General features: G+C 43.3%; 1 long non-coding RNA gene across 1 annotated transcript in view; it reads right to left on the bottom strand.

Annotated features, from left to right (window-relative positions):
* LOC120404880 overlaps nucleotides 1-14,986 on the bottom strand; it is a 73,992-nt gene extending 59,006 nt beyond the window's left edge. Inside the window, exon 1 of the long non-coding RNA XR_005598228.1 lies at nucleotides 14,869-14,986. This is a non-coding gene — a long non-coding RNA (uncharacterized LOC120404880). The remainder of the gene's footprint in view (nucleotides 1-14,868) is intronic.
* Nucleotides 14,987-15,329: the final 343 nt, after the last annotated feature.

The following is a 15,329-nucleotide window of genomic DNA, read 5'->3' as shown; positions in this document are numbered from 1 at the left end:
TACATGGCAACTTTCACCCAAGCTCAAAATGCTTTAGAAACAAGCCTCACATTAACCCTATGAGGCAGGGAAGCACCAGTATGGTCTCCGTTTTACAGAGTGGTAATCAGACACAGACATTGAGGGATTTGCCCAAGGTGTCATAGTCAGTGGTAGATCTAAGAGAAGAGAACTTCATGCTGCCTAGTAGATTGGATTTTCAGCTTAATACAAAGCTAGAACTCCAAGCTAACCTCAAGGTCTGTGTTGCCCGGAGAAGTAAACAAACCAGTATAATTTTACTAGCTCAGTACAAAAACTGCCTAGTCAAGGATGAGTATATTCCTAGTTCTGACACAAACAGTATGTGACCCTGGCAATTCACTTAGTGACTCTTTGCTCTATCACAGGGTCTTTCTGCCTGTTTAAAAAACCATGAGTGACCCGGGCAAGCCTTAAACATTTAAAATAATTGCTTGGGTGCAGGAGAATTTGTACCCAGCAAATCCCAGCCCCACCTTACTTATTTATACGGTAGGAGAGTGTCTCTGCCGTTGACTATTTGGGTGTCCTGAAACAGTAACAGTCTAGATCCAGGGGTAAAAGCAGAGGCAGGCACTGCTTATAGAGGGCTCATTATTAGCATATGGCTGTAGAATGAGAGACTTCCACCCCAAGCTCATACGAAGACTGTCCAGAACAGGAAGAGCTAAGTGGAACCTAAAGAACCATAGATTAGTAGCTGGGGATATCTAGTCCCGTGGATTGCCAGGACGTAAATTGCCCCTTAACAGGTAGAGCATAGAATAGCATTTGCTTACTCCTGATAGTCAACAGTAGCACCACCATGCGCTTTTCAGGTTGTGGGGGAAATGTGGGTAGGGGTGAGGAGAACTGGGAGATGAGAGCGCAGTTTTGGGATTTGCTGTGAAGTGTAGCAGGGAGGAATGTTATAGAAACAATAGGTAGCCAGAAGCACAGTGTAGGGGTGAGCTACAACCCCCCAAACTCAACTGTCCATCTCCGTTATCAGTTTATATGAATGACTTTTTTCTTTTGTAACTACTACCACCATTAAATACTATCAATCTAGATATGGGACATCCTGAGGTTGAGAGAAAAGGGACGGATCTTGCTTGCAATAAACAAAGGACCCTGGAGTTTGAACACAATTTCCACACCTGCCATAACTAAGATGGTTGTATCAGGTGCCGCAGCAAGGCTCTGACACCAAAATCCTTGGTAGTCTTGGTGGCTTTGGGGAAGAGGAAGGGATCTCAGGCTTCTCATTGAGAGACAGAGTCATGGAGAATGACTATTCTGGGAAAAGAGTGACCACTTTTAGCACTTTAGTAATATCAGTGTCAGACTGTCAAACCCCCTGGCTAAATATCAACAGCAGCATGTGGGAGCAGATCCTCCCTTTGTTACATCCTCTCCCACAGAGGCTGGAGATTGTGTAGTGAACTTTTCCCTAGCACTAGAATCTGCTGCAGTTTCAGTGAAGAGGGGTAGTGTTACAGTCTGCAGCTATGAGAGAGACAGGCCAGGAGAGGGCAGCTTGAGCTAGGGAGGGGGCTTGGAGCTGCTAGAGAGGAGGCAGCTGGAAAGTGGTTAAAGAGGATGGAGGCAAAAAGAGGTGGTGCTGGGGGAAAAGAGGATTTGCTGAGGAAGTGATGCTAGAGGAAACTTGACCTTGAAGAGCAGTGTGGAAGGAGTCCAGGCAGAAGAGGCATGGAGCATATGAACAGTGAGATTGGACCATTCTGCTGCTGACAAAGGGAATACAGTTTGGGTGCTCAGGTCGATGGGTGTAGCTCTCCCAGTGAGACGCTGTCATTAGCAGGCGACCCTTTTGGAAAGAGAGGTGGTCACTGGAGCATCGAATCATAGGAGCATCACAAACCAGAGAGAGGCAAAGGCGGGAGTACAGGGGTGAAACTAGACTTTGCAGCCAGGTAGAGGAGGAATGGATTCCTTCTTGGGGATGAGACAACATTTTGAAGACAAAATTCCTTTCATTGTGATGGTAATTTACAGTTTTCCTAAATGAGTATTTTATGTTACCTTGTATTATTTATGTTCTTACCAAATTCTTGGGTTTTCCTTTATAAAGTGCAAAAATGTAAGGTTATCCCCATTATATTTGTTTGCCTGTCCCTCTCCTTACAGTAGGCATTGCTGTTACCTTTCTAATTGCTGGGGTAACTGGACCCTGAGGCCCCGCTGCTGCCCCGCCTCTTCCCTCCCACTCAAAGTCCCTCCCTGGCTCCACCTCTTCCCCCAAGGTCCCGCCCCATCACTTGCTCCTCTCCCGCATCCCCCCATCGCTCACTGGATCATCTCAAGGAGCCTGCCTGAAGCTAGGAGGTGGCCCCGGCTGAGCTGGGGCTGGCATGGTTAATGACCCAGCACCTCCCCCAGCCCCATGGTAACCCGACTTTTGGTTCAGGTGCTATTTAGGGTTGCCAGGTTCCCTTTTTGACTGGACTTTCTGGTCAAAAACCAGGCACCTGGCAACCCTAAATGGCACCTGGACACAGAAGCCAAAAACTGGACGGTCTGGGAAAAATCCCACAGGTGGCGACCATACATAGCCTTGCTGAGGTTTGGGTCACTGCAATGGCAGCTAAGGACATTGATAACATTCAAATAGTCTTCAGACACATGGTCTTGTGATGCCTCTGTGGCAAGAGCCCTGCTGTTGGGTATTCCACTAAGGAGATACTCCTGTCTCCATACGCCTCGTGGTTCCAAAACTCAGCACTGGAGTTTTCCCTACCGTGTGAATATGCAGCAGTAGCACTCTCAAAGAGCTAGAGTTATCAGTGAGTAACCTCTCTGTACTCGAAACTGACCCAAAAAGAAACCCTGGATCCAAAGACACTCTCCCCAACTCCCATAAACTTTTGAGATGAAATCCTACTTCCACTTTAAACAATGGCAAAACTCCCACTGATTTCACTGGGGCTCAAATTTCACCCCAGGTGTGATGAAAATATAAACACTATCCAACTTCTTCAAACGGCCCCCACATTTTTATAATGGGCCAAACTAAAGTTCTGGATCCAAAACACCCAAGAACTCTGGGGATCTTCAAAATCCACATTTTGTGGCTTGAGGCTACCTCCAGCAGACACTTGAGAAGAAATGGGGAAGAACTGGGATTATCAGTAATTTAAGGCTAGAGAGAGAGCACACACCTGGGAGATCAGAAATCAAGGGTTCACCCACTGATCTACTTCATCATAACTCTAAGAGACAGAAGTAAATGAAAGGAGAGAATTCATCATTCACTAGGATGTGCAGCAGTGAATCAAAGTTACTCAAAACCAAGTAGTTCTGGAATTACTGAGGTCAAGAACTGTTTGGAGTGAACAGCACATGAGAAGAGTGGAACATAAGTATTCCAACTTCTTGGTCTTATGATCCCACAGTCTCAAAGTCAGAGAAGTTCCTAAGGATTTGGCTGTCCAGCAACACAAATACCTATTTTGTGACAGAAGTCCCCTCTGCATTGCACTGCTTTGAGAAGGTTGGGGACTATAATTAAATACAGAATGAGATCTTACGTCACCCCACAGCCTTTCCACAGTATCTCTCAGAGAAGCTATAGAAGGGAATAAACATGACCCTGAGTGCAGAAGCGAGAGCTGCTGCAGTTGATGCCAATGGTATTGGGAAATAAAAACAAAGCAATTAAATAAATATGGAACTAGAGACCTGGGACTAACCTATCCACATGGGTATTAGAGGAAAGGGCAGGGCTGGTTTTGTTTTTATTTTCAGCAACAATAAGTGAGTGAAACACAGAAATAAGCTGTACCAAAGCTAACCACAAACTAAAATTAGCTCAAGTATGTATTTTGCCTAAGGCAAGAAATATCCTTTCAGACGATGCTATCTGAATACTCCTTCCTGTTGTTAATTCCATCTATTGAATAAATAAGGTACGTCAGGAATATTACCACTATGGACACCTTCCATCAAAGCAGTGCTAACACTGGGGTGCCTCTTCGCTTCTTTACTTGCCCATTCTCCAGTAGTGGCAATACTCACGATAGCTGCTGACACAGAGGTGGAAAGAGACGTATTCAGGGCCTTGAGCTCGGTTATGAATGGCTTGGCATGCACATGCTGCAGTTGCACAGGAAGAAGAATGTGACACTCTGCTATCATTTTTGTGCTATTGATTCCACTTTTACCTTGAAAACATCTCATGTCACAGCAGGTATTAAAGCACTACAGATTACAGATACCTACGTATTCCTGACAGTTTGTTAAAATGACAAACATTGTCCAGTTAGTTCAAGAGCCCAAATCAGAAAAAGTGTCATCACTTAATCATGGGGGTTTTGTTTGGATTTTTTTGTGGGTGTGGCATTTAATGTGTTGGGTTTTTTCCTCCCCAAAAAATTTGTTTACTGTATCAAAATGACTTCTATAATCATGGCACGACTGGCTTTTGTTTCCCTTATGTGAGTCGCCTCTCCTCAGTGACTGCTGCAGGGGTTTTGTTATTTGTATCTATAGCAGAGTAGATGCAAACAACAACTAGAAATTGGTCTGAACTGCAAAATTCAGATTTAGACTGGAACTTTATCAAAGTCTGTGGGTGTTCAAATCAGTGGTTTTAAAATCATTCTGTTATAGAGATAAGGAGGACAGCTGCAAGGATAAAAAATCAAATCAAATGTCTCAGTTTCAAGAAGATGATCTAGGGGGTTTAAAATGGATAGATCTAGATTTGGGTTTGGTCTCATTTCTACAAACAAATAGTTTATAAATAGATCTGGTAAAAAAACCACCCAGAATTTCTGTCCTGTGGGAAATTCCATTATTTTAAAGTTAGCTTTCATCCTAAATTGAGACAAAAGATTGAAATACTAATCTTTTTTTGCCAAGTGGAAAGTTTTAAATCAAAATAATTTGGAAATGTGTTGTTTCAACATTCTCAAACTGAGACATTGACAGAAAATTCTCAACCAGTTCTATTTATAAACATACGAAGAGAGACCATTCTTAAAAAGGCACGCTAGAAGCACAGTTAAGGGCTTTCAGCCTTACTTCTGTATCTCCTGACTGTTGTAAGCTTCTCAATTGTAATTGTACTTCAAGGGTATTTTTAAGCATGGAGCAGGCGTAATATTACTGAAACCCATGAAAGCCAAATTCATGACCCATAGCTACAGCTACAGAGTGAAATTCTCCCCATGGCATAGGCCTGCACAAGACCTTCACACCACTTACACTCCAGTTAAGGTCATAATATTGGCCTTAAATCATGGTTCTATTATGGAAAGATACTATTACAATCGCATTGTGTGGTTCCATGCTTATTGCGTCTCAGCAATTTCCATTTCAGTTTGCAAGTAGCGTGTTTTTTTCCTTAAATGCCAGCCCTGCAAAATCAGCCTGAGATCTGAGAGTCAAGCTGGGTTCTTTCCTTTGGGGGCGGAAGGATAGCTCAGTGGTTTGAGTATTGGCCTGCTATACCCAAATTCGAGAGCTCAATCTTTAAGGAGACCATTTAGGGAACTGGGGTAAAAATCTGTCTGAGGATTGGTCCTGCTTTGAGCAGGGGGGTTACTAGATGACCTCCTGAGGTCCCTTCCAACCCTGATAGTCTATATAGGCAAAATTATGACCTCAGTGACATGTCTGTGCCTTCAAAAGGTTTGCACAGGCACCAGTGCCTGGAATTCAGTAATCAAGTCTGTTGATGATTCACAGGGAGGAGAAGAATGCAGCTTACTCTCAGCACCGCAGAGCTAACAGAAATAAAAAAGCAAACACTTAGATTTGTCACTAAATACACACGTGGAACAAATCTACTGAGTTGGAAAGTCCCATTTTTACATAGTTCAGAGTAGAATTGCACCCATTTGGAATAATTAGATAAAGCTGCTCATGCGGAGAGCTTATCACATATGAATAGACTCACGCCTCTGTGTCTCTCCTAGTCTCATACTATTAGTGAAATTTAGCCCACACAGATGGCACCAAGTCCTCCCCCACCCATGGACAGAAAAGCAACCCTGCCACCCTGTGGGATTTAGGGCAGGGCCTTTTGCATTCTTAACCCTCTTTTTGCAATCACCCTATGGAATACATGGTGATTTTGGAGATCTCCTTTATATTAAAAATTGACATATCTATATTAAAGAAAACCAAATGAGCTAACAACAAACATTTTTATAGAGAGCCAACAGAGTGCCTAGCATTGGATATAAATTAGAGCTCTCACCAATTCCTGATGAATTTTAAAAACAATAGTTTCCTACTGATGCCCTAGTGGGTTTCTCCTTTCTACATTCTTTTGTATGTGGTCAACATGTATACAGGTTTCAGATAAAAATCATATAATGTAGCAAACTCTGACCTTTGAGCTCAAAAGCTTCTCCCTCTCCACTCTGATGCAGAAAGTGTGAACATATGCAGGGACAAAAAACAGGTTTGGTTTTGCTTGTTGCAAAATATGTCAGAGAAGTTGGCCATTAACCCCCAAATGTATCAAAGGCAAAATTTGCCAACTTACATGTTTGTACAATTCTGTTTGCATACATGTTCTAAAACAGGTATTGAATAGTATGTGTATTGAGCAATAGAAGAAAAAACACCCCAATCAATTCCTTATGGCATTTTATCATTTTTAATACATTTTTAGAGTTTAAATATTTTTTTGTATAGCTGATTAAAATATAAAGTGTCTTGGTTTTTCCCAGCAGCATTTTAAATATATGCACAATGTATATATTTCTACCGGTTTTTAATTTCCATGCCAATTTTCAAGCAAAACTGCCCATGCTTGATTTGTCAAGTCTTACAGAATTTTGGTTTCTTTCAGTCAATGATTTTATTTAATGGAGATCACATTTATTAACATTAGTGGAAAAAGTATTTTCTCAGATTGTCTTGCATTTCCAACAGAGGGAATATGATTAATTCATTTTGTAATTTATAATGTATCATTTGAAAACAGATCTCCAGTTCCTCATAGTTATTTGCAGGTTTGTTTCTCTCAGTATGATCATCCTTATGCTTATCATCAGACTGCCCATCCCCACTAAAATATATCCGGGAATAACCCTATTGCTTAATACTCAGTCCTATTTACTTACCAGAATTAATTTAGTGCTGTTATTTCTTATAAAAGTGTTTCCCCACTTCCACATTTGATGTATCTCCCAATTTGGTTTAAAGTTTCAGTTTGTATCAGTCAGCCCACCACAATTCAAATATTTGCATGACAGGAAATTCCAATAAAGCAGTAGGGGTCAGTCAACTGTTAACAAAAATGCAGTTTGCAATGGCGCAGTTTATAAAAGCGCGTACTTAGTATGGCTCCAGTGACACAATTCAGGTGACCATGGACTACTTGTGTGAATTAGGGTTTACACTTTACAGGATCAAACCCTAAAGCTAAAGTTAGGTATATCTAGAACTCTGATGTGCAACAATTACTTACGACTAATCCTTGCTTACTGTGGGCCTGGATTCTGACCCACCTCCCCCCATACACATTGTGTAGTCTTTTACTATGCAAGTAGTCTCAGTGAAATCACCGTGAGGTAAGCCACAGTACTGCAAGCCCCACTTTAGAGCAGTGCAGCAAATCTACATTCAGCACAGCAAAACAGCATGGACAAAGAAAAATGCCATTAGTGTCCTGGCCCTGAGAGGGGCCCTGTAAAAGGGGAAAGTTGGGTAACGTTCTCAAAAACACTGCAATTCACTTTATTAGAGTTTTGATCATCTCTGATTATGAAATGCTTTGAAAGTTACAATGGACAGACACTATGTAAACAAAAACTTATTACAACAGCAGCAGAAAATATGCACCTTGGCATTCTGTGGCTAAACAACTTGAGACAAAAAAAAATAACCATGCATCCATGATCAGTGTGATTTATAGCCTACAATAAACTCTTGGATGGATGAAGAGCACAAAAACTACAAAGAAAGAGAATGTTCCATACATGTCGCCAGTTTTGCAACCACTTTGAAGGGGGGAGGAGGAAAAGTCATGCTCGATTCCCCAAGGGTCTTGTCCAAAGCTCATTGAAGTTTATGGAAAGATGCCCCTTGTGGCTTCAATGGGCTTTCGATCAGGCCCCAAGAGATGATTACAAAGCTGCTGCACAAGGAAAACCAAAAATATTCAAGAAAAAAATGTGTTTATCTGGAAGGAAAATGTCCCCCACAGGGCCCAAGACAACATTAATAATTTGGTGCATCCAGCCACCAGCACTCCAGGGTGAATTAAAGGAACGCCATCTACTATATATAAATAAAAACATCACATTTCTATGAATGTTTTTCCACCTACTGTTACCTGTCACACCTCAGAGGACTAGAAAAGAGAATTATATACATTTTTCTCAGGTTGTTTATTTTGCATGTTTGACAGCATGGTGTGTACAGTTAGTTCTACCATTTAGTCTGTTTCCCCTATTTGGATGGGTTTTTCACACAACAGCAGGAGAAAAAATATTTTAAAGAGAAATATGGAAAATGACAAAAGCTGGCAGGGGGCCTCAGAAGCAGGTGTGATACCTGGAACCATTCTTCTCTAGTCCATTACAGAAAATGAGTTTTCAAGTTGATGATGACCCTTTAAGTTTGAGTTTTGCTTGTAGGATTCTACACATATGAGCAAGTGTTTGCAGGACTGTACCCAGAACACAGCTCTGAATGACAGTTGGAAACATTAACCTTTTGTGTTACACAAACCATGAACAATTTTTTTCTTTGAAGGGCCAATCCAGGGAGGTATGCTGAACACTTTTAACTCGCATTGCAATCAAAATCTTGCACTTGGAAGTGTTGTTCTGTTTTCTAACGCAAGAAGCGGGGAAGAGTTTGACTGCTCCACCAAAATGAATTTATTGGGTCATTACTCATACGCACTGTGAGGTTCTTCTGCAAAGGCCCTTCTATATAACCCTTTTCATGAGAGCTCCTTATTGGTCTAGCTCTTTAATGCACTTCGCTGCCCTTTTTTTAGAAAACAAAACAAAACAGAGTAAAAGCAAGTGGAGAAGAATAAGGGAGAGGACACCAAAAACTTCTCTCTTCCCTTTCCAGAGGCAGCAGGTTTATATAATTATTGGTGGTGCCCAGAACGGGTCCAAGTCCTGCCCCTCTACCTGCCTAAAGCTCTGGGAGGGAGTTTGGGTGTGGGAGGGATGTGGGCTCTGAGACGGAGTTTGGGTGCTGGGTGCAGGCTATGGGCTGGGGCAGAGGGTTGGAGTGCAGAAAGGGGTGCAGGCTCTGGGAGGAGTTTGAGTGCTGGGTGTGGGCTCTCTGCTGGGACAGAAGGTTGGGGTGTGGGAGGGGGTTTGGGTGCTGGGTGCAGGCTCTGGGCTGGAACAGAGGGTTGGGGTGCAGGAGCAGGTGTGGGGCTGGGGCTGGGATGAAGAGTTTGGAGTGCAACAGTCAGACTGCCCCAGGGTAGGGCAGGGGGCCAGAGAGGACGCCCCCCCCAGCCCTCTCCTTGCCAGCAGCAGCAGCAGCGAGCTCTGGGGGAGGGAGGAGCGGGGGGCCTCTCCGGTCTCCCCAGCATGACACTCACCCAAGCACCCCCAGGCTGCTGCTCAGGAGGTCCAGCCAGGATAAACCCCCTCCCCCCTGGGAGTCACCTGCTGGGGGCGGGGAGGGGGCATGCGCATCCCTCCCCTCTTCCCTCCACAGGTGCAGCAGCCACCTCAGCCAGCCCCTGGCATTGCTCCCTTGTAGCCGACTGCAGCAATGACCATCGAGGGAGTGTAGCGTGGAGCTGCAGGGGGCAGCTCCCCACTGCCCAGGACAGACAGGGACGCTTGGGGGAGGCACACAGGGGTGGCAGGTGGGGCTGGGAGACATTCCAGGGGAGGCGTGCGGGGGTGGCAGGCAGGGCCAGGGGAGAGACCCAGCCCTGAACATTGGTGGAGCCAGGCCCTGATGCCCTGAATTTGTTGGAACCTTGAGCACCACAGGCCCCTATAACTCACTGCCTTTGTCCCTTTCTTCATGGGATGTAACGTGATTAAACAAAGCAAATGGTATGCATAACAGGCGAGAGTCTCCCCTTTCTTACACAGTAAGTGTAAGTCCACCAACTTCAGTGGAATTACTCCTGATTTACAATGGTGTTGGCAAGGGCTGAACCAGGTCCTTTGATCTCAATTACACTAATGGAAATCCAGAGTAATGTCACTGAGTTAAATGATGTTACTGCAGATTTACAAACGTGAAACGGAGATCAGTACCTCTGCCATTAAGCTGCACACCCTCTGTCTATTCCATTTGCATCCTAGAGCTTCCTAAATCAAGCTTGATCTCATTGTTGTCTGAATTCCGAGTATACCTACAAATAAGCATACAACTTTTCCACTTCTGTTTCCCAAATGCTGAGCAATACAACATCCCCCCCCGAGAGCCAAACACAGCCAATGAATAGACTACAACATCCCCTGGGGAGACAGACACAGTCAATTAAAATAACTTACATTTTTGTTTTGTTGCTTTGTTATTTTGAGGAAGAGAAACTTCTCCCAAATTGTTTTTATTCCTTTTGGGGCTGGGGCATCCTGTCCTTCCTCTGACCTCGCCCCCACCCCTTGTCCCGCTTTTCTTTCCCCCATATATAGGTGATTTATTCGGTCATTTTTGCAATATTTCTAGGACTGTTAAATTATCTTCTTCATCCTTTATGTTGTTATGAATGGCTTGAGTTGTAAAGGGCAGACCACACGTATACTCACAACCTGTTCTTAGAAACACTGACATTTATGGAGAGAAGGAACTGTCTGTTCATTTAGTCAATCCCCTGCCTCGCCGCTAGATAAATTATGCTTCAGCAAGGAAAACCAGAGACCTTATCACTAAATCTTTTATTCCCTTTTGAATCCTAAACCTAGTGCTAATGCCCACCGTTCAGGCTCATCCTCCCTGTTCCATTTGGCCCACCCCACAAAGAAACAGTTACTTACCTCACAGTAAGCATACCTCATGTGTTCGAGATTGGCCATCCGGGTCTGCTGGGACTGCACCTATGTCCATGCCCTAATGGGTCCAATACCCAATACCAAGGGCATAAACGGCAGAGCAGGCCAGCCTATCCTTCAGTTCCTTCACTAATGTAGGTTCCAGGTGTTATTAGAGTCCATAGTAGTGGGGAAGAAGGCGGATCATGGAATATACATTGACAATACATGTCACAGAACCACAGTTACTGTAAGGTAACCATGTTATAGCACATTCTTACCAGAGCACTCCCTTGTGGCATTGTGCAGTAGAAGAGCCACTCAGCCTCAGTTTCCCAGCTGGTCTTTCACTCCTCTGCCCAACCTCCAACACTTCCTAGATTGCACAGATGTAGCCCATTAAATTAGCTAACTCTTAACAGAGTCCAATACAGCTAGATACCCATGTTGAACATCTCTGGGTTGAAATAGCTGGTCCTTTCAATCTGTCTGCATACACTATAAAGAGTCTCAGATGCTAAATGGTCTAGTTGTATGTAAATAGAATAATATTCCGAGGGCAACCAATATATGTAATTTAGCCTCTCCTCATTGGTATGTATGGGGTTTGGGAAAGACCGATACATTTCAAATGGAAATCAGTGACTATCTTCAGCAAAAGTTTGGGATGAGGCCTAAGAGTTACCTTAGTCTCATGGAAAAAATCATAGAGGGACTCAGACGAGAGCCTGTATTTACTCAGTTTTTCTGGTTGATATAATTGCTACTAAAATTCTGTTTCCTGTATAAATGTAGCAAAGAGCAAGTTGATATGCTCAAATGGGAATCTCTTTAAACCCATTAGGGCCACATTATGATCCTAGGGAGACAGCTCCCTACATGGGAAAGCCATATGAAAGACCATTTAGGAATCTAAGGGCTTGTCTATGTGAATTTGCGCTCCATATGTTTTATGGAAATATGCTTATGAGTGTCAATATGATGTAACTGGAATATGCTTTATGCAAAAGGTCTCTCGTAAAGTATCAAAGATTATAACCTACTGAATATATTCCTCCTATTTGTACGTATGTATCATTCTTGTATCTGAAGCTAAAAATATAAAGTATAACTCTGGGGTCCTATTGTAATTATGCAAAGTGTGGGCCATTGATGGTGGTTTAGAATCTTGATGGCTCCCATTGACTAGGACAATTGGTTGTAAATGGCTTTGTTTACTTGCAAACCTTCCTGTATTCCTGTAAGTCATCCCAAGAAGAATGGAGGCTGGGGGGAGGGTCTCACAAGACATGTGACCATGTCACATGATGCTGAAATCCATCTTAAATCTGGTACTTTTCCATTTTGAAGGATAGGTGGGGACCCAGAGAGACAAAAGATTCCCCCCTTGGGCCAAAGCTATAAAAGGGACTGGAACAGAACAAAGGTGGCTGCTAGAAATCCCTAAACTTAGCTACCACCTGAACCTAACAAGGAGGACTGTGGGGAAAAAGGATTGGGCAGAGAATAGTAAAGTTTAGTTTGTGTGAAAGAAAAGAGAGAACATCTCTCAGGGTGAGATTTTACCTGTAAACAGTTTCTTAATGTATTTTTTTTACTTACACTTTTTTTTTTTTTTATTTTGCTTTTTACTACTTTTTGTTCTGTCATTACTTAACACTTAAAATCCTTTTTTTTTTTAAAATAAAAATTATTTATTTATTATTAGAACCCAAGTGAAGTGATTATGGGGGGGCAAAAACAGCTGTGCATACCTCTGTATCAGTGTTATAGAGGGCGGACAATTTATGAGTTTACCCTCTATAAGCTTTATACAAAGTAAAACGGATTTATTTGGAGTTTGGATCCCATTGGGAGCTGGGTGTCTGGGTGCTGAAGAAAGGTGATCTGCTGAACAGTTTTTGGTTAAAGTCTGCAGCTTTGGGGGCGTGGACCAGACCTGGGTCTGTGTTGCAGCAGACTAGCGTGTCTGGCTCAACAAGGCAGGGTTCTGGAGTCCCAAGTTGGCAGGAAAGATGGGCTCAGAGGTAATTCCAGCACGTCAGGTGACAGTCCCAAGGTGGTTTCTGTGACTGAACCCGTCACAGTCTAAACTTCCACTTACGTCGATGTAACTTATATTGCTCAGGGGTGTGAAAAAGCCACCACCCTGAGCGCACAAATTACATCAACTTAAAGCGGTAAGTGCTCTCCCACTGGCATAGCTGCCACCTCTTGGAGAGGAGGCATAATTATGCTGATGGGAAATCATGTTCCTGCCGGCATAGCGCAGTTTCACCAGATGTGCTACAGTGGCGCAGCTGCGCCAATGTAGCCTGTTAGTGTAGACTAGCCCTAATTAGTTGGGTGGGAGAAGATTGTGTATCCCTGGATTGGGGGAACAGTATGCCAATATAGTTGCTAAGCACATGTGAGCAGAACTAAGAGTTACTCCAGAATTCTTGAGTATTGGCAAGTAATCTCGGACAGCTGGGAATTTGGTAACCATAGGAGATAACTGACAATGCTTAGCCCATACTGAGAACCTCCTCCATTTGGCAGCAGAAGTTAGCTTAATGGAGTCTTTTCTACTTCGGATTCAAATGTTTTAAAATGTCCAGGAGTCAGTCATCCAGCCAACATTCAGACTGTGAGGCGTGGATGAAGGAAGTTGCCATCATTCTGGGAAATAAAGTCTGATGAAAGAGGTAAGCGTTCTGGAGGACAAGTGGACAATTTCGTGAGGTCTGTATACCAAAACTGACTTGGCCAAGCGCGTGCTATATGGTGACTGTGGCAGAGTCTTGTCTGACCTTCCTTAATGCTCTCAGGATTTGGCGGGTGAGAGGGAAAGTGTAAGTCATCCCTAGAGACCATGGTATGAGGAGTGCCTCTCTTACGGATCCTGGGGATAGGCTTCACCTGGAGCAGAAGACAGGCCATTTCTTGTTCCTGTCTGTTGCAAAGAGGTCTGACTGTTGACCCCATTCTTGGAAGATGTCTCTTGTAATGAATTCCTTGGTAGTCAACTTGTGGACCATGGAGAAACATCTGCTTAGGCAGTCTGACAGGGCATTTTGAAGACCTGGGAGCTATACCGCTATAGCCAGACTCAAATGACAGATGCACCAGTTCCAGAACCAAACCGCCTCCTGAGACTGGGGTTGGAAGGGAACACCTCCTTATCTATTTACATAAAACAGTCATGTCTGTCATAAACAATTTGTGTTACCACTCCTTGGATCATTGGGAGGCAAGCAGCACAGGCTCGACTGATTGCTCTGAGCTCAGGCACATTAACGTGCATGGAAATGCAAGTCCATAGCCCCTGTACTGGATAATAGTCAAGATGGGCTCCTCACTCTAAGAGGGTTGCATGGGTCACCAGTATCTTATGGGGAGAATAGTACTCTCTTGCATACTTTATCTCCATCAACGTGCCTGACATTAGCCAAGAGTTAAGCATGGCTACGGGTATCTGTTGATTCATCAAGCTGCTGTGCAATGTCTGCTGATGTTATCAGTGTGACTTATATTATCTGAAAGGGGAACTTTTGTGATTTCATTGACTGCATTTGCACCTAACATTACTCACACCATTTCTTTGCATGCTGATAAAATTAATATTTTTGCAACTGTATGCGGTTTTTTGGCCTTCGCTACAAGTTCAGCGGCGAAGTAGCTTACTTTCAATGGTTTATCAGAAACTGTTACATCATTTGCACTTGTTTTTCATTTTGATCCTTCAGATGCTCAAAAAAATATTTGCCCTTGTTGGCAAGGGATGGATGTTTGCTTGTAAGGTGTCATATTAACTTACTTGTCACCACTGCATGGTTTGAGAGATTCTCCCCACACAAAGACATTGTCGAAGAGAGCCAGATGATTCACCTGTAAACAAAAATCCAAATTGCAAATAACTCTCACAGTAGCATTAACTTACCAGTTCGACTTCATGGTCAGCTTCATCACTGAAAGTAGATATGGCGGTGCCAGAATCTCTTTTCTTCAAAAATGTGTCCATTTTTCGAGTCTTCAATTCAAAATTCACCACTGTAACTTAATGGATGATAAGAAAACACAGCTACCAGGTGAACGGCAACATCATTGGAGTGTAGTTGTGTGACATCTGTCTTACACATGTACACCCGAAGAGCAACAGCACAAAAATGCAAATTAGTTAAGACACTAAAATAGAGAACAAACGGTTTTCTCATCAAAAGCAATTTTTCCCAAATTCCATAGCACACCTGTTCATGTCTGATGGCCTGTGCTCCGGCACACTGGTCTAAAGGATGCCTGTTTGGTAGGTATGGTGAGTAAGGTACAGGTTCAGCCAGCCCTGCGTGCATCAAAGGTGAAGTCTGGCATGCTGCATGATGAACATGCAGGAAACCATATGTC

The sequence above is a fragment of the Mauremys reevesii genome, linkage group 4 (assembly GCF_016161935.1).
Source record: "Mauremys reevesii isolate NIE-2019 linkage group 4, ASM1616193v1, whole genome shotgun sequence".
Taxonomy (NCBI): Eukaryota; Metazoa; Chordata; order Testudines; family Geoemydidae; genus Mauremys; species Mauremys reevesii.
Note: the sequence above shows the minus strand (reverse complement) of the source record. Positions and strands in the feature narration are given on the sequence as shown.